The sequence below is a fragment of the Plectrocnemia conspersa genome, unplaced genomic scaffold (assembly GCF_051122295.1).
Source record: "Plectrocnemia conspersa isolate PC_06_02 unplaced genomic scaffold, ASM5112229v1 ptg000012l, whole genome shotgun sequence".
NCBI lineage: Eukaryota > Metazoa > Arthropoda > Insecta > Trichoptera > Polycentropodidae > Plectrocnemia > Plectrocnemia conspersa.
In genome coordinates this window covers 5,831,594-5,855,137 of record NW_028277176.1, presented here as the reverse complement: position 1 = coordinate 5,855,137, position 23,544 = coordinate 5,831,594, and the positions used below count along the sequence as shown (strand labels likewise).

Genomic DNA, 23,544 nt, shown 5'->3' with positions numbered 1-23,544 from the left:
CCGAGTACTAGAGAATATACTTCTAGAATCTGTAGGTAAACATATGCCTCTAAAAAGTGAAACTTACAGAAGGTGTAGAATTTGTAGAGTAAAAAAGAAGGCGAAACAAACTAAATGCAGGTGTAAAGGTTGCGATGTACCACTATGTATATATTTCACCATTTTTTTATCTTTTTTATAAGAATTGATTTTATTTTTATTTTTACCTAAATAATATTGTTCTTTTACTTTAAATAAATTAAGTAAATAAATTAAATTCTTAAAAAAAAAAAAAGTTTTTCTTTTTTGCGCACAATAAGTACTCTACCAAGTATCAGTGGGAAGAATAGATACGAGTAATTTTTTTATAAGTTCCAATCTTAATAAATAATAATGAGTAAAAAATATTTATTTTTTTTAAAAATAAAAAAAAAAGAATTTGAGCACGAAAGGGTTTTAAAAAATGAAATAAAAGAATGTTGAATCACTAACGTCATAAGAAAGTACCAAAAAATAATAATATTGCACTGTTTTAATGAAATTACTACTCTATAAGGAATCAATATATAGCTAATCTCTGTTTAACTTTACATTTAAAATTTTTAAAGAATATGTTTCTGCAATTAAAAATTAAATTATTATAAGAAAAAAAGAGGCAACATATGCAACAAAATCAAAAAAATAAAATGGAACTTAAAATAACACAAACAGCAAAAATGACCCTAACATAACTCGTATATCCCAAAAATAAAAACCCCGCAGGATACAAGAACAAAACTGGAACTAAGAAATTTTCTATATTTTTGATTAAAATAAATAAAACAGTAAATAATATCTAAAAAAACGTATTGATAAATGTTCAAAATTAATTTACCAAAATTAAAAAATCGAGGCAATTATACAAAAACAAATTCCTTTGGTAATAATTACTTAGGTACCAGAGGCGGGCGTTAAGATACTTTCTCTCGATCGCTGGCGTTTAAGTGACGAGAGTGAATGAAAGATAAGGGCATGCGGACCACATGCTCTTATCTCTCACTCGCTCTCGTCACTTACCACGCGAGCGATCGAGAGGGAAAGTTTCTCACCACCCGCACCTGCTAGGTACATATTTAAAAATTATCTAAGGTAATTTTTAAATACTAGCTGTCGGTACCTCACTATCGTGAGGTACCGAAAGCTAGCGAGTGTGCGTATACCGGACCCTCAACTTTTTGGGTTTTAAATATAATTTTTGCTTCGTTCTGATTTTTTTAAATATTTAAAAAAAAATGAATGGTTCAAATTGGACATTATTATTTAGGATTTTCAATAATAGACAAAATGGTTTAATCTATAAAAAACTACTTTCATTTTCAATTCATTTGAAAATAGGTTTACAACTTGACTAAATATTTCAAGAAAAAAACATTTTATATTATTTATTAGATTTGAAACGTTAAATTTTATCGTTATATTTGAAACTTAGATATTTAATGATAAATCTAAATATTGCATATCATTTATAAATAGGTTTAGAACTTGGCTAGATAATCATAAATTAAAAATTGTACAGTGAAATCTCAATACAGCGAAGCTTACGGAACCAATAAATAAATTGCATGTAACACAATTTTATCATAAATTTAAATCTTAGCAATAAGAACTTTTTTTAGTTACACCATAAGTTGATTTATAATTTAAAAAAGTATTTTATATGTTTTATGTGTAAATATAAAAGCCATTTAGAAAGAAATAATAAACTGAAAATATCAAGCATTTAATCTGTTACTTTAGACCAAAAGTGCGCTTTAAAAATAATAATAATTTTGAGACATTTGTCAATTTTTATTAAAAAATATTTATATTTATATATTTTTTAAAGTAAATGATTTATCTGCGCAGCATTATTAATTTTAATAATTAATAAGTGCAAAAATATTTCACATTATTTAAAATTAATAATAAACTAAACATATTTAAAATCTATAATAAATTATAAATATTTAAAATCCATAATAAAATAAGAAATATTTTCAAGGTTGAAAAAAATATTTTGAATAAATCTTGAAAATTTATTTTAAAACTTTATAATTTAAAAAATATTTAAATAAGTTAAAAAAATTAAATTAGTTATAAAATATTTTACAATTTTGTGTAGTTTCCTTTCAAAGGGGTCAGTAAGAGAGATTCTTGCAACACTATGTGTTTAGTAGTTGGTTGGTAATGAATAGTACTTATTTTGAAATTTTCCCCCTTTTTTTTTTAAATGTTTTTTCAAGCGAAATTTTAAAAATTCTCCAAAAACTATTAATTTAAATTGCCAACGTTCGCCAAAATTCAAGTACATATTTTTTTTTGTTAAGAGAAGCTAATAAAAATCCACATTATTTATATTATATTTTAAATACCGTATAAACTAAAAATATTTTAAAAAATATTTTTTTTAGAATTTGATGATTTTTAAACATATATTGATAAGTGTTTTACAATTTAAATCGTTAAAATCAATTTCGTAGTTCGTTCTTAAGCGCGCGGTGATATCCCGATCATGTATCGGGATATCCCCTCAGTTGCTTACATTTGACAGTTCTGTCATCAGTCAAGCGCGCGCCGGGATACAGCTTAGTGCGATTCAATAAACAGTAAAATATGTTAATTAAACAAAGCATTTTTCATACAAAGTGTCAATTGAAGATGATTTAAAGTGTATAACATAATTAAAACTATAAATTATGAGTGTGCCAGTAAGTGTTTGGTTATATGAATAATATGTCACGGTTATTCTAACAAAATTACCATTGACTTTCCAGGATCTAATATTAAAAGACAATCAGCGGTGATTGGACAATTAAAGGAATACATACCAAAGTTAATTAAACAAAGTAACATTTTACCCACTATATAGTATCGTTTACAGTTAATTTTCAGAAGCATGGATAGATCTAATAACATTTACGTATGGCAAACAATTAATATATGACATATTGCGACTATTTTGAAGAAGATGAAGATATGTCAATCTATGTGTTTAATCCTCTACAGTATCTTCCGTCAATTTTGTTCTTCGCTTGTCGTTTAAATTTAATTTATGGATTATATTAGTAGTAATAATGTGTTCAATGCTTAACTCTTGACTAAGGTGTTTTTAATTATTTTTCAGAAGCAATGAGGGAGCAATTTGATGACTTATATGGCCACAACGTAGAATTTGTATATATAAACAAAGAGTGAATCTTCTCATGTTGAAGTCACTGTCAGCAAGAATTATCTTTTTATAAAGAACATACTACATAAGTTTGATGTAACTGAATATCTTGAATTTGACTATTCCGAAAGAGGAATGAAGGCAAAGAACAAAAATTGAACATATTTTGCCACATCGGAATTAAAAATAACCCACTCTTAGATATTTTGGCTATCGATTATTCCAGGTTTGCGATCACATATATATAATCATTGTAAATTGTCGTTTATTAGATAACATCCAAGCAACTACACATTTATAAGCTGTCCGTTGGTTGATATATATAGCCGACAGCGCCGATTTGATCGACATTAACTTTCAATCCTCATACATACTAAGGATATATTACACGTTCACGTTTAAAATTGTGCATTAAATCGGAATCAATGATAATGTTTATGTAATATAAAAAGAGAAACTCACTTTTCGGCCTCGGAGCCCGTCGCCGGGAATTCAAAATTTGAAGATTTCATTACGAAGATTGTTTATCTAGTTTAATCAATGTATTCTTCTAATCCTCAACACATTATGTATATATTTAAGTTAACATAGTTATAACACACCTAGTTAATTTGCAACCCGATTATTTATATTCCGTCAAATGAAGAGTTAATGAAAATTATTGTCGCGTAGCAAAATTTTATTATTAAATAAAAGCGTTGTCACGGTACTGTCTATTTGAATTCGAATGCTTATTTTTCATTGGTCGAAACTATTTGAATATTTGAATGCTTATTTTTGATTGGTCGAAACAACAGAACGCATTACCGGCGGCTCGAAAATCAATCGGAGCAAATTCAATTTTTATTTTTATTTTGATTTATTATTATAATTCCTTTGTTTACGTGTATTGTTACACACCGTTCATACAAAGCGATACGATTTATAGAGTATAGAATTGAACGGAGAATGTTTCATTGAAAGTTATGCGCGTCCGGAAGCGGAAGCGGCTTAGAACAATTATATATAAGATGTAGTTAGCATGCGCTATGAATCAATGGTTGTAAAGAATATTTTTTCAGCATAATATATCAATCTTTCTTTGTATCAAGATTTAAGAGGGGCGGAGGAATTTGTTTTTATATAAAAAATAATAATAAGTATGAAATAACTAATAAATACAATAATAGCTTATTCACTACCCTCGAAATCAGAATCACAGGGAAGGATCGATCGCCATTAAACATTTACATTGCTTATAAGGCTGCAAAATGTGTACATATTGATTTTTTAGGTTTATTAAAAAATATGTTAAATAATATAATGGATAAAAGTAAAATTTTAGGATATTTTAACATACAAAAAAAGTACATAAAACATTAGCAATTATATTACAATGATCTTATAATTTCAAGATATAAAAGAAATCTTTGTACACAAGAATTAGCACTAGTACCACTTTATCAACAGATCATATTATGTCAAATTTTAATTCAATAGAAAAATTCATAATATGTTCCTTATAAAGTGTTTAAATAATATAAAATAATATTTTAGGGGGCGTAGCCCTAGAGGTGGTTGACCTCGAGGCCAATGAGACTCTTCGGGGAATCCTATTAGATTGTTTATTAAGTTGTAATTACAATTTTGACTATGAACGATTACGGCGTGACGTTTCTCGATGAAGGTGTACGTGGCGCAGGTGGTGATGGCCGTAGATGATGCTCAGGGTTCTTAGGCTGCGTGCGGCGAGTGTCAGGTGTGATCTTCAGGTCTGTCGGTGAGGGCGCGTGGCTGGTTCCTCCGGATGGCTGCTGGTAGATCTTGGCTCTCTGGTCGTCTGCGTCGCTGGCTCTGCTGTCTGGGCCGTCTCTTGTCTCCTGCCTCAGCCGTTTCGTATCTCGGACCATCTGCCATCTGTTTGTCGGAAACGCTAGCTGGCTAATCGCGATTGTGCATCGATCTCCTAGCCAATCGCTGCAGTGGCTTCTTAGAATTCGAGAAATCGGATATGTATTTCCGAAAGCAAGTTTTTTGCTTGGCTCCAGACTTTCGAATTGTGGTATTGATTGCGTCCGTATCGTTTTGTCACAAAAAAGATTCTCTTAACGACCCGTGCTGTGTGGTCAAAAGAAATCCCTCTTGTGCCATGATGTTTGTCTCATTGTTAATGAATGAACGTTTTTGGTCACGGTCATTAACAATGAGACAATCGCCTTTTCAAATGTGCCTATATGTGTGGTCACCACAATATACAATAACCGTAAAAAAATGTATGAATTATTTAACGTTAACCATATACGAAACACAATAAAATTTTCCAATTTTAAAAAATTAGAAAATGTCAATAACTTTATTATTTTATAAATAAAATTAAAACCGCTATATAAAACCTTTACAAAAAAGTTAAGACAAGCAAAATACAGGTAACGTTCCATGGTTTGATTAGCATCTAAATAACTTATTTAAAAATATTAATATTTGTCATTACAAATTAACAAAATATAAATTTTTCACTGAAATATATGTATGTATGCAGTATATTTTAAGCAAGCTTAGTATCTAAATCAATTTAACAGTGTGTCACTCATTTTTTAAAACTAATTAAAACTTTGTATAAAAATTGTTAGTTGTAACATAAAATAAACCGCTACATATTAGCACATGTTTACCCTACCCTAACTTGCTCCCGGTAAAAACACTAAAATTAATCACAGCACGAATGTTGCAACACACTATTTTATAACAGCGTACTTCATGAAACTTTGATCACACGTTCGTAGTTATTATATTCACGGTTGTATAATACTTTGTAATACTGATTACCCCTAGATTCACGTGCACTGCTTTTAGTCACTTAGTTTCCTCCAAGATATTTAAAGTTTGATCTGCTTTAATATATCCTAGTGTTTACATGTTGAATAGTTCACGTGGAAACTTGTTAGGTATAATTATATATTTAGTATATAACCTATTGTATAAAATAAATCAATAACATTTTCACGATTGTTTTGAATTTATTATTGTATAAATATTTATGATTGGAATTGATTAATCGACTCTCAGGTATGTGTATAAGATATTACTTAAATAAAATAAATATTTTTTACGAATAAATGCAGTGTGGCTGTATCGGTGATGTACGATGGGAATAGCATGTGTTTTAATGTCGTAAACTTGTGCCACGTCCCATAACGAGTTTCGTATGGACACTTAAATATTGCAAGAAGTGTACCGCATATAGTTTTCGAGTCGTTATCTCTTTCGCGCGGATGCTAGAGGTATTTTTAGGGTTGAAGAGAGACAGAAGATTATGGTTATATCTGTTCGGCGTCTCTTTGTATCGCGCCGGAAAGATGCGATCACTTGTAAAATTGTCCTCAGGTTTTAGTTACGTTAATGGATCGAAGCTTATAAACGCTTCTAGCTTTATTGCCATATTAAATTTACGGTACGTGCTTACAATAGCTTCGTATGTTAACAGACATAAATGTTTATTTGCGTTTTAATATATATAGCATAATAAAAGTTATTATAGACAATTGTAGAACAAATCAGTTATGGTCTATAACAGTGATAGCGAACTTTTAAAACGTCAATGTTTACGGACGAAACATGTAAGGTTGTTATAAAAAAATGCGTGCCTTAAGCATTGAAATGTGTAAAGTTGTGTCAGCTACCAGCAGTCATTTGGAGGAACCAGCTACGCGCCCTCACAGCCGCACACAGCCACAAGAACCCTGAGAATCATCTACCGACATCACCACTTGCACCACCTTCACTTTCATTGCGAGAAATGTCACGCCGTAATCGTCCATTTGTCACATGTAAATATCACTTATTAAGAAACTCCATTAATATTCGCACAAGAGTCTCATTGACCGCGAAGTCAACCACCCCTAGGGCTACGCCCCTTAAAAATTATTAATTTAACAATAGACTGCTAATGTTTAATAATGTGAGCTAGCTGAGCCAAGTAAAAGTATTTGAGTAATTCATGGATTGCTTTGTTTTTTTTGAGCCTTTTTTTTAATTTAAAATTTAAAAGCCTGGAACAAATCAATTAAAATAAATATGTATATCTGGATGTAGTAGTTCACAGTACTTTAAAATTAAATGATTCGCAGTGGATGCAAATTGATGACTAGAGCATCTAGAAAAATTGTCGACTTGAGGTATACATTTGAGAATCTGTAATGTAATGTTTGGTGAACAAAAAAGGGTGCCAGCACTACAAATAAAAAATTGGAATGCTTGAAACCAATTATCGGACACTTTTAGCACCATAAAAAATATAACAATACCTGAACCCACAATTTTTGCCTCTACGTATTTTTTTGATACTTTATTCTCAGCGTTAAATAATATTAAAACCAATAAAAGAAACCGACTGACAGTGCAGGAAATACCGATTTTTATTAACGATTTTACGAAAGAAATTCAGCAACAAACAAGTCATTAATGAAAAGAATAAGTTGTTTTTGCTTTTTTAATAAATAAATACAAAAATAATACATTTTATTACTATAACTTAAAATATTACAAATTTATTGATATTTATAGATGTGACACAACCCCTAAGTTAAACTGGGTTTTTATTAAAATTTTAAAACACCTATCTCAAAACGTTTGCCATCATTCGTTTATGAGGTATTTTGACTACAATTTTAACATATGAACAGTTGTTTTTGAAAGTGGTATAAGTCCATTTATTCATACATTGCGACATTTAACGGTTTGCGTTTGAATTAAGCTAAAAAATAGGCATACTTCAATCAATTCGGGTTATGATTTTTAAACTATAAACTTGTTAAATTGACTTATAGCACAATCAATCATAATAAGTTTTTCTGAAATGTATTCTTAAGGTTAAAAATATATAAAAAATAAAGATATGTGAGTAAACAAATAATCGAGTTTATTAATAAAATACAGGTTTATTTTAATAAATATATAAACAAGTATAAAAAAATAAATATTTGGTTAAGATAATCAATAATAACGAAACTATTTATATTTTAATTTAATTTTTTCTTTATATTTAGTATAGCGAAGTAATTTCAATCAAGTAATCACAAATGGACTTATTCCTCTTTCAACAACAACATTTTACAGTTCAACTTCTTTTGATTAATTTTTGAGGATATTATGCACCATTGATTGAGTGATTATAAATTTTAAAAGAGGATATTATTATCTGACTAAAACTATCAATAACTTATTCTTTTCTAAAACTGAGTTTATACTACTTTAAAAAACGGCTCATATTGTAATTACTCATTTTTAAATTTTTAGGTAACAATTTTTATTTATTTATTTTATTTAAGTAAGATCGCGATCTTACAAGTTGCCTTATTGCATTATAATAACAATTTTGCGAAAAAATCAAGTAATGCATGCACTACACTCTCTGGAAGTTGTCCGAACCAAACTTTAACTGAAGTCGGCCGAGACCTATGACCTCGAGTAAGCGACCACACTGTCGCAAATTTCATATGCCGTCTGGGCGGCGGCTTCTTTGCGCGCGATCGAAAAATGTGCCAAATAATCGCAATTTTTCAATTGTCATGTTAATAAAAAACGCTAATTATTAAAGTTAAAATCATAAAATATAAAAATTAAATTATACGAACTGGACTCTTAGCTGTTAATATTATGTAGATCAATGTGAAATTCTAGTGTAGTAATGAACCAGATAGCGACAGCCATAAGGGAGTTGGCTAGTGTGGACCCTTCCTGGCTCTAACAGACTTCAAAAGAAGATGCAATCGTGATTCATGATGAAGTTTTAAAACCCATAACTAAGATCTTTGAAGAATAGTTTGATTTTTAAGAGCATTATTTATTCGTTCAAAAAAAAAAATTAGCGACGTACAACTTTCTACAAAAACGGATAACGAACAAATTTATACATAGGACTTTTTTAAATATATTTTTAAAATAGAGTATTTGTTTATTCAAAAATTCCAAATTGTTGATACTGATTTCAGAATGTTGCGAATTAAAGTGCGTCATAGAGAACGCGAATAACTGACGGATCTTTAAATTGAAGCAAATGTCTTTTACGTGTATAAAGTAGCTTCACTTGTTCTCAAAAGTGATTTCGAGTTCTTTAGTGGACGTTTTTCTGAGCAAAATATTAAGAATAATTTAATGGCAAATGAGTTAAATATAAATCATTGCAGAGAAGTATAATACGCATACAAAAAACTTGAATTCATAACTGCTGTATTTGTGTTATTATTATCAATATTAACGTGAAGAGCAAAGAACCCAGATTGACCCTTGAGTAACCCTAAAATAAGTAAAATATTCCTTCGACAATCTGCCGCTAAAAATTACAAATTATCTTCGATCGCTCAGATAGCTCGAGAATAACCGAGTTAAATCATCCGATCAACCGAGATCCGACATTTTTTTGAATAATAACTTACGACAAGCCTTGTTGAAGGCCTTCTCAAAATTCGTATAAACGACGCATACTTGTATTTTGCATCAAGAGGTTTTATCACTATTTTAGTTATTTAATACAAAGAGTCACAGTGGAACGGGTGGGACGAAACCCATGTGTTTGTAAACATATCTATGGATAAATATTTTGAATAATTTAGCAGTGGCTAATAACAATGCGACTGTTTTATACTTATTTGTGCACAACTTTTCACCCTTTAAATGAAATAAAAATAGAAAATAATCTTCAAAATCGAATCAGAAATACGTTTCAGAATGAGACTTCTAAACCAATTAAAATTAAATCAGGAACCAAATCAAGCTCAGAAGAACATTCGTCTTAATGTTCTCAAAGCCGTATTTAAGATCTGTTGTTCTTTGATATTCAAAACGATAGGCCAAGGTAGCAAATAACCAAAGACCAAAAAAAGCTATCGAAAACAGAACCGTCAGCAATATTTTGTAAGCCATTTTTCTATTTGAGTTCATCACTTTCAGCGTCGATTAAGAAGCGCGTTTAGTGTTAATGAATTTTGAAAACGCTCTAGGATTGTTGATGTTTTTGGTTTGGCAACTTTTGTGATGATTGCGATGACAAGAAATCATCAAACACTTAACGCTTGCTCTTAATGACCGAAATTCCTTGAGAGCAAGTTTTATCTAACACTAAAATAATTTACTAAATTAATGATTTATTATTTTTAAATGTTCATATCATGAATGTTTTAGAATCTGTTTTTTTATTGCTTCACCTAAATACTTTGTGTTGTTTTTAAATTATTCCTGTCTATGTAATATACAAGGTAAATCGTTGCTTACGGCGCGGAACCTCAAAAATATGCCTGAAGGCAGCCAGAAATGCTGCTCTTGACAATTTAAAAAAAACACACGAGCTTAACAAAGCTCTTTAATTCTGGCGGTTTCTATAGTTGAAAGGCCTTTGTAGCTAATGAGGCGCATAATTAGTGCCAAAAACGTGAATTGAGTGACCTAGAAAAAAATTAAGCGCAACAACAAACTTCCATACGTATTTATTATATTATATGTATGCGTGTGCTGGTTTTGTGTGATATGATGTTATTTCGGTATTCTTTGATATATGGATATGGATTTAGATGGGAAGTCAAACGTAGGATATTCTGTCGCCGTAGGCTGTGCGGTAACAAATAGTTGCGCATGTTCACGGTATTTCGACTACACCCTGTATAGTTGTCTACGGGACGCATAAAAAGCCTTATCGAGTCACTGGCGGCAGAGGAAGGATATCGACTCGCGAAGTAACGGGCCGAGAGAACGAAAATTTTCACAAGGCAAGACTAGATAAAGTCGATCTTGGAATATGGGCGAATTGTAAAATAAGCGTAAAAGAAAAATATTTTTACATTATAATAAACTTTTATACGAGTGTATATTCCGCGAGTAGCGAAATTTTATATTCCTTTGTACTTGATTTTCGCTTATTTTTTAACTAGAACTGAGTATAAAAAGGACTCTAAATGACAAAAAATATATGGGACAAAATAAAAGTATTTAATGTTACATTTGAGTTGCTGTATTAAAAAATATTAGTACAGCAATTTTTACAGCTGTGAAGCATTGTCAATAAAAATATATAGTAACAAATTGTGTGGTACCAATAATTAATACAAATTTATACTGAATCATTTTATCATACCTTCGCGTTGTAAAAAAATTCAGGTCATCTTAAAGTGAAACGGCTGCTTTTCTTTGGACTTCGAACGTGTCATGTGTCGTATGTGTCGATTAGATAGAGCTTCACTGGTAGCATGCTCAGGGTCAAACTCTCGTTCAAATCCAAGGCAAGAGTAGTAAGTAGATGTTACATATAAAGTGATTTTCTTGTAACATCGTTCCTAAATAGTAATGTAGTTAAAAAGAGAGCATCGATCTTTTTCTTCTTTAAGGTTTTGTAACCCTAAGGGGGGTGCTTTCGTAGCTAGCGAGACCCAGTTGAATCTATTTAGAGTTTTATTAGATTATATTGCAACTGCGACAGATGATAAATGAAGAGATGTTTTCTCCGAGCGATGGTGGAGAAGCTAGCGCAAGGATGATGTCCGTGAAAGGTCCTCAAATGTCTTGTGCAGTAAGTGTCGGGAGTCTCAGATCATCTGCCAGGCGGTGTAAATCTGCTAATTTCTTCGAGTATCTGCTGGAGTTGTGACTGTCTTTTTCTCATCGAAGTCCAGGCTCAAGTATTCAGGGCTGCAAAGCTTGCTGACCATCCAGCCAGAAAAAGTATACGCTCTTATAAAGCTACATTTGCTTGATGGGCATTGTCCAAGGTCGTATTGCATTGCAATGGAAATCTTGTGAATCCAGTGATTTAGTATATCAATAAAGAAATATTCTCTCAATGACGGAGAATATTTACAGTAAGAACTCTTGCGTGTTATTTATACGATTTTTTCTGGTTGTAACTAGGGATTTTGTGTGTGGTCCCAGTCTTTAACGCTGTTGTCTTGTTTTCTTGTTGATGAATAGTTATTTTGCACACAGTAAATAAACACGAGTTTTGTAAATAAGACCCCTTACAAACTTTGGTTTATTGTTTTCCGTAGTTTCGCAACAAAGAATATTACAGTAAAAACAGTTGCGTATTATTTATGTGATTTTATGGTCAAAACAAGGGCTATTGTGGGGTTCCAATCTACTACTCTATTGTCTAGTTTCCTTGTTGATGGATGAACATTTTGATTATAGTAAATTAACGTAAATTAAGAATAATTATGACTCCTTACCTAATCATAGGTAATTTGAGATGAAGCTAAAGATTTTTAACTACATATTTGACAGATATATGCATTTAATGTTACCTTAATCCAGCAACAGTTGCATTTAATAATTTTTATAACCTGCTTGTTCAATAGCTTTTAGCTTAGCCATATTTTGTCAGTTTATTTTGTCAATTTGGCTGCTGCTAAAACGCTGTTATTTTTGCAAGTGAATAAAAACCAAATATTTACTATATTTTATTACTTCTTTGATCATTTTTGTATAAGTTTACTGTAAATCATTGATTTTAAGTAAAATTAATATTATTTTTTATTTTTAATAAATTATACATAAACAGGATTATTAAAAATTAGTTTAATTCTAAACTAAATTTAAGGTCGTGGTACTTTCTGTAAATAAAACAAAGCTCAATTTAAGATGATCAAAGCTTTTAAAAATAAAAAAAATACTTATTGCGATAAAACACAGGTAAACCGCTACAGATTATTTATTTCTTTGTTAAATAATTTTATTGCGGATTGTGACACCACTTTCATTCATTACCACTCCACTACCGCTCCGCCTCTGTGTTGCCAGTTTAGCTCGACACTTTTAACCTTTGTTATTTGGGATCATGTAAGCAATTTGTGTTCCAATCTATATTACGCAATAAAAACAAGCTTAAAGTATCAACAAAGAAAGTAATTACATAGATCAATACTTCATAAATAAACAATGATATAACATGATTAATTTATTTATTTTTAAAAACTTTCTATATTAAAAAAACAATTCAATATTGCATTAATTTTAAGGAAAGTACCAAGTTTTTAAACTCTAGATTAAAAAAAATTCTGTTTCGATTATTTTGTAGGCACATCATAAAAAATAATGAAAAGCTACAACTATATAAAAAAATATTATAATTTATTTTAAGCGTGTAGCTCTGAATTTTTTATTTATTTATAAGGATGCTTATTGTATTTTATTATAAATATTATACTTTACTTGCACTAATAAAACTGACAAAAGGTGTAAGTAAATACACATAACATATATATCAAAAATATCAGGAATATTTACAATGAAATGAAACTGACAAAACCGCAACAATAGAACAATAGGTAGTCATTTAAGACTTTCGCATAATTCTTATGTATTAATTTACTTCTACACATTTTTAACTGCTTTATTTTTAAATATTAAAAAATATAATTTCTCATTATTACGCATTTTTTAATTAAATGTATTACGTAATAAAATTAATAATTAGACATAAAAACATAAAGCGAAAATTGTATTTACGAGACCGCGTTTAAACTCAATTTACGACTGTAACTTTTTAATGAAAAAATTAAATTTTAAATTGTGTACATTTTATCGTTAATTACAAGCGATCAAAAAACTTTGCGCTAAAGCCTACAGAACCAGAGAATTTCGTTAATAATTCCATACCTGCGCGACATTTTGTCCTTTTCGACAGGGGTTTGTTCTTCGTTATTTTAGACAGTTTTTTTATCAAGATTTTGGTTTTCCTAAGCCGATTCGACGCCGAGCGTTGTTTTTGTTCCCTGGCAAAGTATTTTATTTAATTCGAGCTTACGATTCGGATGAAAATCGATTCTGTACATACGTATGTATATGTACAAATTACATTAGGAATATACAGAATGGCAAACGTTTTCGTACAACGTAAATTGTCGATTAACTACCAACTCGTTATTGATACCTAACAATAATTATCTTATAAATCTCTTTTATGCGAATTGAAAATTATATCAAAACGGTTTGTACGAATAAAAATAAACATATAAATTATATAACGGGCGCAATAATAACAAATCAATATAGAAGCGAAATAAATATATTTTTCTAACTTAATCCTTCTGAATTAATTTGACAACACGTCTCTTGAAGAAGCTTATCTTAATAAGAGTTTATTTTTATTATCAGAAAACGCGTCCATTATACCTACAGATTTTTTCACTTCCGGTGGAGATAAAAAGAGAAACAAAAAAGGTATCTTGAAAGCTTTCGAATTCCACATTGTCCATTAAGAATTAAATTAGTTTATAATGTACATTATACATAAATCCACAGCTAATTTATTAATAAAACCTTATCACATTAATAGCGCAACTTTAATGTTTATCTTAATATTTATTTTAAATTTCAATTTATTCCTTAAAAATAGGGTAAACGTTTTGTGGCGACCGTTTGCGAAACGAAGCAATGTTTCGCAGAACAACTTTAATACGGTTTTTCGAGAAGCATAAGATATGATCATTTCAAGTTTGGGGGCCAAATGGGTGTGACTTTACAGTCAAAATAGACGCTGGCATATAAATAGTGACGAGTTGTTCAAGTGCTGATGAAGTGATGTCCTTTAAATCATAGTTTTTAAACCTTTTTACATCCACAAACCACCAAAAAAATAAAAAAATGGTTTGCGTACCATTACATTAAAATAAAATAATAAATATTTATATAATTGATTTTTTTATTCAAAAGAAATAATTTTGCAACACAGTATGCTGATATAACCATATTTAAGTATATTAAACCAGTCAGTAACAAGAAATATAATTTAAAAATCCATAAAATACAGCATAAAATTCGATCATAAAAATCTTCGCGGACCACCGGTTAAGAAATTATGCTTTAAATGATCTGCTAAGGTCTCTCGTTTTTGTTGTTGTTGTTTGTTATTAGTCCCGGTCCGGTTGTCTCTCGCCTCGAATCGAGTTATCTTTAGCCCTCTCGTTTTGAATCGCTTTATGGTCTCCCAATATAACAAAATGTCAGATTTTTATAATCTTAATTCAAATTGTCTCTGTCAAATCACAGATGCGAATGCTAGTAAAGAAATTGTATCGCTTGCACATTTAATGATCAAAATATGTTTACATCTTGGAGAACTTTTCAAGTAGTTAATACAAAAAGCTTATTACAATAGCGGTTTTTACGCTGGTTAGACGCATTGCCTATTGCATCTTTACGCAGAAAATGTTTAAACGGAGGGATGTACAAATATGGTGTTGGTTCAGTTAAGCAATTTTGGTTTTAAGTCTTTTGTTAAAGCAAATTGTTATTTCCTTTTCATAAGTTACAATAATCCATTGAATTCACTGTGCAGCTTTATATGTAGAGATCCCACAATAATATTTTTTTAAAATATATAAATAATTGGCTTATTATACGTTTTTAAGTGCTTCAAAGAGTTTTTTCAATTTTTTTAGTCATGCGTCATGTGTAGCAAATATTGGGTTGTTGGCGATAGTTAAAAGAATGTTGTATTTTATTTTAAATATATATTTTATATTTTAAGTTCTCAATGGCTAAAAATATATTGTAGGTGTGTCTAAGTAGGGATGCAATTGGCCTGCTAACATTCTCATCTGCGACTCGACAGAGCAAAAATGGCAAATGGACAAAAGGGCAAGAGAGAGAGAGTCAGACGAAAAAAAACTCAACCATTAGCAGTAATAACAAGATGCGCATTAGCAGATTACAGAGCTGACGATTGCTATTTCAACTAGCAATATTGACTCCATTGCCAGATAGCGGCAGGTTTAGGTGCTAATTAATATAATATTAACAAAATAAACTTTTTGCTCTGCTTTTTGGTTGTCTATTTTGGCTGCAAATCCGAAAATTAAAATAAATAATTCAGCAGGTGCGAAGATATGGACACAGATAATCAATTTTAAGTCATAAATAAAATCTAGTTTTTTGAGCCACGCGATTTGATCTTCGCCAAACCATGCTTTATGTGAAAAAATGTCGACTTTTTATGGCTAATTCTAGTAAAATAGTCTGTAAAAGTGGCACGATGGTAAATTTTCTGCAGTTTACAATCAAGTACAAGGATGTGAACTGTAAGGTCAATATAAAATATAATTTAATACCCTTGATAAATTCAAAAGATAATGAATTTTTTTTTATCTGAACACGAATTCTTTAGAGAATAGTAATATTCCGGAAAAATGTAGTTTTATCTGGACACAAATTCTTCAGAGAATATTTAACTTTATGCTAAGCAAAAGCCCGTTGTCTATCTTAACTATACAGCGCCTTTAAGTTATTTAATTATAGTCCTAACGAGCTTTCTAAAAGGACATTAAGAACCACTTAAAAAATATATATATTTGTACTTAAAAGCTTCGACCATAAAAATGCTTTTTTTGTAGGTCAACTTAACAAATGATCATAATCAAAAGTTTAAACAAAAAAAGTGACTCTTGACTACGGTTATTTTAAATCGTGAAAACCTAAAAAGTTTTACCTAATTAAATATCTGTCCTTTGAAAACTAAAAACCGTTAAAACGCAAATATTTAATATATTTATATTATTTAATTTTACCTAATTAACAGCCCGTGTGTTTTAAATTGTTACTGACTGCTATTTGTAAGTTGATCGCTTATTACGAAAATACCCGGGATCAATCCACCCGCATCTGAATGACGTTTTATATTTAGTTCGAAATCAGTCAACTAGTTCGCAAATTCCGTATGTTACAAAATTAAACCACCGTCCGCAAATCACTGGAATGGCTTAATGATATTTTGACTCGATTGCGTTTGCCCCGATGAAATTACGTAGCCCGTCGAGTGATGATCGCTTTCCCGTTTCCCGTCGGGATTCTGTGAATATTTCGGGGTAATTTCACAGTGGAAATTTCCTCTTTGAAAACGTCTCTTACCCCACACCACGCTCCCGTACCCCGACGCATCCTGCAAGCGAGTCCTGGTTCACTTCCTGGCGGTAACCTAATGTCCGACCAGATCCTGAGCTTAGCCAACGTTCCAGTTTCTCGTAACGGCTCCTTTGTTACAGAATTATAAACGACGAGTTTATCGCGACTTTGAAATATATTTACCACGGCCGAAATAGTGCTAAAGAGCGACGGCGACACTTCCGAGAATCTGGTGAAAATTACAAACGGTCAACGATGAACGAAAATATTTGAGAGGTGAAAGAAGTGTTAAACGAAAGCAGGAAATGTTTTTTTATGACTTGGCACACACATAAGTGTGGATGTATTTGGATATCCGGTACAGTAAAATGCTTTTAAATTCATCATAATTCAGTATAAATACAGATGTAGCACATCTTATAAATTATCACATTTGAAACTCGGTACTTTTTGGACTTCCAGAAACCGAGACTTATGATAAATTTCTACTTTTATGTAATAAAACTTTTGTATGTATAAGCGAGCGAAATGGATAATTATGGAAAATCTATTGACAAGTATTTCGATATTCCAAATTAAGCCTTATTTTTAGATGTAGTTTCAAATAACAAAATATCGCTGAAATGTCACCATCAAAAGGACGATAATATAAAACATAGACAGAGTAATCTTCTATGTGTATGAAGTAATCAGTTTTATATAAATAATGAGGCATATTAACTTTTGGAGTCGGTTCACGAACTTGCGTAATGTTTCTTTAGAACTTTTCAGGATTCCAACCTAAGTGTTGTGCCAAAAGAAAGGAAGACGTGTGCCGAATACGCGAGCTTGTGCCCAAATAGCTATTCCGATATTATTTATTTGAAGCTTTTAACATGTAACGTTTCGATACTTTTCACTGTAAATTCTTTTCTCGACGCCAATGTTCAACTTTGCAACCGTTTTTGGATAAATTCACATATTCGATTTAACCGATCTTTGAATGCTAGCCTTTTGATCTAACGGAGATGCGTTGACTCTTAATGTTGACCTTTTTATCGAAATAATAAAAATATGCTATCTATTATGTTTAGATTACATATATAATAGATATTTAAAATATTATTAAATATCAACTCTATTAATAATATTTTAAAAAATGCACAGTATTATATAATCTATTTCAGTAAAATCATTTTCACCTGTCGATATACATTTTACTAGTAAAAATATATTTTTTTGCTAATCTTATTCTTAAAACTCGCGTTAATGACTGTTTACAGAAATGATCATTCATCAATAAAGATAAACTAGATAATAGTATAAAGGATGGGACCACACAAATGCCCTCGTTACGCTAGATAAAAAGGTTTCACATAAATATCACGCAAGGATCCGGTGTGTTGAATGAATTATTTTGTTACAAAACGGTCACAGGAAACAATATATCACCGGAAAACAAAAAGAACCGCAAGGCCACAACATTCCCGTTACACAATTCAATCTCAGAGATATAAATCAAGCAAATGTTACTTTCAAAAGGCGAGTGCAACGATTGGCTGATTGATCGCTGCAATATTGTGATTCACCAGTAAGTTTCAAAACCCTTGATACTTAATAAGGAGAGGGGAGACACTAGCAGAAGCAAAGATACTGCTCGCCCGTGAGCAACATACGGTAATTACGCTCACTTCTAAAAGGGACTCCACCGTATAATCACCGCAGCAAAGAAATAACAACCTCTGCAATACTGTCGCTGCAACACCAACCAGAACACTGACATCATCTCTCCGCCAGTTTCTCCACCACCGTCCGAAGAAAACGATTTCGTCCACCATGGTAACTTGCAAAATATGTAATTTTAACAAATAATTTCTTACCAGTTTCCGAGTGCGTTTCCACTTGCAAGATCAGTAAACACGGCGAAGAAAGTACTAAAGTGGCACAGTGTTTATGCTGATAATTTTTAAAATAGTGTTTCATTCGCAAAATATTTATTTTTACGGAAAACAATTTTATGAAACAATTTGGAAAACTAGGTCTGCTAGAATCTTTAAGATATAAGATCAAGACCCCTACAGATGAGACATGGCAGAAAATTTCAGAATTATATCTACTTTTCATAACAGCCAAATGATAGACACGGGTAAAAACAGAACGACCTGTCGGTAACTAGGTCGGTAACTAAGTGTTGATCTCGCAGATCGATACATAGTTACCAATATTTCGAAAAACAATGAAATAAACAAAAAATATTTATTCTATTGTTTTGTTTTTTATTTATTTCAATGCGCGTTGTTTTATTCGTTCAGTGTCTATCAAAATTTTAATCGTAAGGATAAGTGCAGAATTCAGTGGGGTCTATCGATTCTGAAGATATTTAAACAGTTTCTACCATATCTTGCCTTGCCCATGCTGTTGATCCACCAGAAAGGCTTTCGGATAAGCTGAAAAACTATCAGTCAATAAAAATAAAAAGTGGGGCGAAATATGTGAAAACAAAATGTGTGTTGGTTCTGCACATAGAATAGTGAAAGATAATACATACATGTGCAGAAGTTGTGAAATTTTTCTTAATATTGAATGTTTTTAAACGTAGCAAAAAATATTAAAATAGATTGAAAAGTGTAAATAATAAAAATAAATAGTGATATAGTGTGGTTTATAAGTGTGATGGTGAAAATAAATGTGTCTGTGACAGTTGTAAGCAGAAAAAGGATGCCGTAAAATTGGGTGAGTGCAAATTATATTACGGATATTTTCTAATAATCGTATATACAAATATGTATAAAAGCATCTAAACATATATATATTATCAGATTATAAACAACTGATTTGTAACCATTGCCACTATTTTTAATTTACCCAAAATATTAGTAATGAAAAATACATATTTATTCGTTCATGTTTTATTCCTCAGAGATTCTTTTAAGCGCAATAATATTTTTTTTATAATAATTTTACAATATACTAATACGGCGATAATTTAACCGAATTGTAGCTTTTTACCTTGGTTTATTAATCTGTGAATCATTGCGGTTTTCCAAATGGTGAAATTATTTTTAAATAACTAATACCCAATAAAAATGTTCGTAGGTTAATAGATGATATTATTAGAAGTTTTTTGATTTCTGTGTTATCTAATTTATCTACATATACTTTAACGATTTACTTTTTAATTTTGCAAAAACATACAGAATTTTTATGTTGAAAAACTTTGATAATTAATTTACTATCAACTGGGATGTCTCGATTTTTTTTGATTGGATTGATTTTATTTTTACTTAGCCAGATAATTTGAGTAAGAGACAAACATGTAATTAAAAAAATAACAGTGATACAGTTATAATTTGAATGTAAATTTTACATTTAAATTATAAAGTGTTATTAAAATAATCGTGTTATTAATATAAATTTAAATAATTTATATTTTCTCAAAATGTTCAATTGCTTTGTACGATCTGCCTAAAATAATTAAATAGCAAGATTAAGCACAACTTAAGTGCACAGTGGCTTATAAATAGCATGTTATTATTAAGTTAGAGGGTGAAAGAGAGTAACGAGGCCTGTGAGTTTCTGGGCGCGGAAAATTTTGCGGCGTGTATCGTTTTTCAATAGCAATTTCTAGGCTAATCAAGGCGAACAGAAACCGGTATCCTCATGTATATAAGCCGAAAGCTATCCAATTAAAACTTGGTCTGTCTGGCAGCCGTATCTATCTGAGAGCGAGGGTGGCCCGAGTCCGCTTTCAGATATTCATTTAACCGTGAAAAGGTTAAGTATCACCACAATCTCAAACTGCGCTGCGCCAAGGAAGTGAGCGAATTTCCAAGAGATCACGGCTAAATTGAAAAGATCGACTCAAGATCGTAATGAATGGAGCCATCACGAAATTAGAGATACTTTTCGTTGCTACAGCTTGTTACCATTAGCTTATTACGATACTTTGGTATATGTATATAGATATACATATTTACATATGTAAGTACCTATATCGGAAAACTGAGCATGTGGGATAAAGCGAAATAGCTTTCTGTTAAATTTACTACCAGTAAGCGTGATATTGCCATTCAATATTAGCCTATAATAATGAGCGACTGGCTTAACGCTTAACTTAAAACGCTGAAAATATTCAATAATTTTTGATTTATTTTATTCAAATTAAAGATTTGATTCAATTAAAGAAAATTAATGAATACAAAAGCTCAAATTTTTCTGTCTTATGAAAATGTGTGAATTATATAGTGTAACCGCATTGCAAAATTATTATTTTTATTTTGTAAGTCTATAGAAATCAAAATATTTTAGTTATTCAAATACAGTCAAACCTTATTTAAGAGTTATATTCATTTTGTAAACGTGCTCGTAGTTTAAAATACTCGTATGTCAAAGAAAAATTTTTTTTATAAGAAAAATGGAAACTTAAATTTATTTGTTTTAAAATTTTAAAGTCTATAAAATAAAGGTATATTTTATAGTATTTTAATTTATTAAAAAAGATTTTTTAATTGATTAATTATATCAAAATCACTACTGTCTATCACTGATATCTCGTCTTTTTGTGGATCTTTAACTAGGAACGTATTCAATGATACTTTGGCTTTGTTTTGAGGATTTGGTTAAACATGTGACATTGCATTATCATTAAATAGATTAATACTCCGCATTGTTAAAACCTTACCTACTTCTCCTCCATCGGTCAGTTTCTGGCCATGTTCTTTCACCGACTCTTGAATATCATCTTCATTAATTTTTGGTTCCATGTTCCAAAGACACGATTTCATCGAAAATTGGCGGCTATCATTTGTAATGAACATAAAAATTGGAATACATTACCGGTTAAGGTTTTTTAAATTATTAGATATTATTAATGCAGTTCTAAAATATATTGGAGTGCTCAGTAGGGATACTGCTAATTTTATTAATTCCTAATTAGCATTAAATTTTTACTTGAAAAATATAGTTGTTTATGATAATGATCTCAAAAATTAAAAATCAGTAGAACTATTAGACTGCCTCGCAAATAATATTATACCTTTAAGCAGTATCAAAAAACTAAATCTTCGCAATTTAAAACGTTAAAAAACAAACTGATGATATTCGCAATTTATGTCCGACAATTTGATTAGTTTCATGTTTATTTGTATGAGGGTGAGATGAGATTCATATAAAATCTAGTGCCTTAAAATAATACGCGGTGTTACTTAGAAAGATAAATCTCATATTTCCTAAAGGAACGGTGTTCGACAATTCGATAATTTTATGCTTATTGTTAAAAATCATTAAAAATAAAAATAGATGCATGAAAATCTCAAAAAAAATGTTAGTATGTTGTGGTTACGTAAAGTGGTTAGGCGCCAAAACTATGCCTTAACGGACACTAAAATATTCGACGATGCTATTCTTTATTTAACTACCGTAATCAAACCAGCTAAAATATCATCATTACCGTGATTATTTTATTAAATATTTTGAACTAACTTTATCGATTATTATATAAATTAAAAATAAAAATAAAATGAGAAAGCAATGGCAAAAAATTAATCTCTGCATTTAAAATGTTTTATAAACAAACTGATGATATCGCGATAAAATTCAGAACACGTGGTTGCGTAAACTTAAACTGAAAAAGAAGTAAATAGATCAAGAAAGAAAGTTAAAGCATCCGCGGTAGATCAGGATTTAATTCGCAAAATTATCTCAAAGGAAATTTTAAATTTTATTGAAACTTTTAAAAATAAAAATGTGTTGAAACGGATCTATTAGATAACATGTTCACACCTTCCTATAATTAGTATTCATTACTTAAACTGCCTGCCTTTTTTTTGGGTGTTTACCAACCATCTGGAAAACCGCTAAAATACATTCAAGGGGAATCCTATACACCCGATTAGGTTATTACCGTCATTTAGTAAAATATTTGTAAAAAAATAATCCTTATGCGTTTAAAATAATCTTTAAGGAATAAAAGTATTAAAAAACAGTTTGAGCTCCGTTAACACGTCAACTTAATAGTTCAACGAATAACATATGCGCTAATTTTAATATAAAAACTAGTAAGGGACTTTTAATGTTAGATATAGAAAAAGCTTTAGACACAGTATGGCATGACAGTTAGATTCATAAATAATACAAGAACATAAAATGCCTAATATGATCAAACCTGAAAATTAGAAACTTATGTTGATTCATTAAATAATGAACACTCGATCCTGCGTATAATTCCACCTGGAGTTCCTCAGGGAATTTTTTTCGTGCCTGCCGTTTTTTTTTATATTGTATACGAACCATATTCCAAAAATAAAAAAATACGCGTTTATATATTTACGCTGATGATACAGCTATTTTTACTAGTGCTTACGGTCTAAACCTAGTCGCGAATAAATTAAAAAACCTTTTGATATTTCATATAAATATTTTGGGACGTGAAAAATGAAAATCAAACGAATTAAAACAGAAGCAATTATTTTTATAAAACGTAGACAATTTTTTCTACCACCTCTCCTATATGAAGAAGCCAATCACTTCAAATGGAA

General features: G+C 30.4%; 1 protein-coding gene across 1 annotated transcript in view; it reads left to right on the top strand.

Annotated features, from left to right (window-relative positions):
* Positions 1 to 23,544, top strand: part of LOC148228051 (uncharacterized) — a 272,383-nt gene that overhangs the window by 175,104 nt on the left and 73,735 nt on the right. The gene's annotated exons all lie outside the window — the stretch shown is intronic.